Raw genomic sequence first — 2553 nt, 5'->3', positions numbered from 1 at the left:
TTAATGTCCCAAATGGTTAATCTCTTGTTGAACTGTCTATGAGTTTGGTTTCGAAGGTGATTCAACATGATGCACTGTTTTTTTGAAGTTGGATTTCTAGGTATTTAGCAATATAGATGAATGCATAATCTCCTGGCAGGCATAAATATATGTCCTTTCTCATCATTTGTTTAGACTGTTTTGTAGTGTCCAATTTCCTGGATAAAACATTTTCTCAATTGTACCTGTATACTGTAAAATTGACACACGGTTCTGATCACTTTTAAAAGTTTGATATTTTGTTGGCATGCTTGGAGCCTTGATTTTGGTTTTAGAAGTGTGCTCAAGGAATTAATCATTGGAGTATATTTCACATTAAAATGAAACTAATATAATTTGCAGATAACTGTAATCGCATTATGATTTCTTGGTTCATGCACACAACAATATTTGTATCTATTTTTCCTGTCACTTAACTAATTCTTGCAGGAAATGATTGGAAATTCCTGCATACACACTTTTGCTTTTTGCGCTTGATAGCTTGAGAGTCATCCTCTCTGGCTTCTTGGCCACAGTAAAGTGCATGGAATTATTGCAAGAGAACATTTATAAATTAGAAACAGAGTGTCATCCTCTCATGTGTCTGCACATGAATATTTTGAATTCTGGACAGTAACGAACAAGCTTGGCATGTTTTTGAACTAGTACCTGAGTTTATGAAAGAAATGGCCATTGATGTTTAGTTCTACTCTATACACAGACCATGCAAAAGAAAAAGCAACATAGAATCATAGGCAGCATGATGAGGACTCTATGATCCAAGCATTGAAGTGTTGCCATAATACTAGTTGCAACTGTGTAGAAACAATGGTAAGAGCTGTATGAAAAGCAGTATTGTGCTACCATTGATGAAAATGCTGTCTTATCCTTCTTTATGGTTGCCTTCTGTCATCTACATATTGACACCAATTAAACACACTGGCTTTCCTGGGAGAAATGGTGATGAAAGTGACTGATGAAAGCATCATTTCTGGAAGACTGCGTGGAGAAAAGACCTCTTGTGGAGAGAATGTGCTGAGTCCGTGAAGTTAAATTGGAAAATTATTAGCTGATAGGATTTTTCATTGGGGGCACAGCCCACGGGCTTTTGTCTTGCACTGCCAGCAACCTGCCATGGAATGGTGATTACCAGAGACACCGATGACAGCGGAAATAGAGATTTACTTCTCACTGCTCCCAAATCTGATAGTTGCAGGCTGTTGTGGCAGACAGAAGAATATGTGGTGAAGACATCTTGCAGAGCCAAGGGGAAGAGATAAGAGGGAAGGCTTGGCTGTGTTCTGAAATACTACCATAGGCAGCTGTATAAAAGATCGGCGTGATTGGTGTCATCTTTGTTGCAGAGGATCATTTCTGCTTCAAAGGATCCAGCACTGCCTTTAGAGTGTTTGAACAAGTGTTTTTTAAACCCTTTTATTTGGTGTCTTCTTCCTCATGCCCCATCTTCTGGCTTGGCTTGTCTCATGCAAAATAGTTTGCACAAATATTGACTATTAACATTATGGCCTTCCACTGTCTTTGCAGGAAGTAAGGGGCCTCTAGCAATTCAAGGGCTCCGTCCTTGTTGTGATGTCAAGCGATAGGTGCTATTCACTATTTCCCACAGAACACTCTTCTTGGTTCTTCTGTTTTAATGTGAGTCTGGACCGTTTGCCTACACACTTCAAACATTTCAATTGCTTTTATATATCAATGATCAACTTTCTTTGTCAATCGAGTTTCCTGCCCACCACTGTTAAAAGTTCAAACCATACCTTCTACCCTTAGCATCTTCTGCATATAATGAGAGACTCTGCCTCTTCAGGACGCCCTCCACTTATATTGGATTCCACATACATTATGCTTTGACGGATGCTGGCAAGTCAAATAGACAAGGAATGATAAAACAAATTAGGGTCTACTTGAGCTGGGTTTTCAGATAAGCAGAACAAATTAGAATAAATGATTCTTTTGTCCGCTGTTTTGTTCCCCCTTACCAGGGTTTCTCCCCTGTTTATTTGCATGCCTAAGAAATCCAAAGTCGTTGTGATGTTTGATGTGTTCAACTTTCTGTGAGTCAGGACTATAACGGAATATAATGTGCCTCGACAAGGTCATTGAACCTGGCACTTCTGATGATCAATCTCAGGAATGAAAGCCAAAGGCCAAATAGCCTGGAGCTGGACCCTAAATGGACACAGTCAAGTCTTGAAGAGGCTGGGGGAGCACACCTTGGAATGAATGGAATTAGAACTGGCCCTACCTAGATTGCTCGGTCATTATGAGATAGGGCAACCAAAGTTCATAATTACATTAGCACCTTTTTCCAAAAACTCTTACTCCACAAGTTTGGAAAAATTTGGCGAGTACTTGTCAGAAGTTCTACAAGACTAGGCGCAGAAATATAGTTGATTGGTTGATTGCTGGACACTTTTGGTGCACTTGTTTTGTGAGTTTCAGGGAACCTTTAGAGGTATATTGTTACCATTGTTATTTACTTAATCACCAAATTTAAGAAATTAAAAGGTAACATTG

General features: G+C 39.2%; 1 long non-coding RNA gene across 1 annotated transcript; it reads right to left on the bottom strand.

Annotated features, from left to right (window-relative positions):
* Nucleotides 1-1467: 1467 nt before the first annotated feature.
* Nucleotides 1468-2062, bottom strand: LOC149559561 (uncharacterized). The gene is made up of 3 exons (XR_016364343.1): nt 2016-2062; nt 1794-1893; nt 1468-1700 (listed from the first exon to the last, which is right to left on the bottom strand). It is a non-coding gene; the product is annotated as an uncharacterized LOC149559561 (long non-coding RNA).
* Nucleotides 2063-2553: the final 491 nt, after the last annotated feature.

The sequence above is a fragment of the Cupressus sempervirens genome, chromosome 5, assembly GCF_028749045.1.
Source record: "Cupressus sempervirens isolate cs-2001-9-10 chromosome 5, ASM2874904v1, whole genome shotgun sequence".
Lineage (NCBI taxonomy): Eukaryota > Viridiplantae > Streptophyta > Pinopsida > Cupressales > Cupressaceae > Cupressus > Cupressus sempervirens.
Note: the sequence above shows the minus strand (reverse complement) of the source record. Positions and strands in the feature narration are given on the sequence as shown.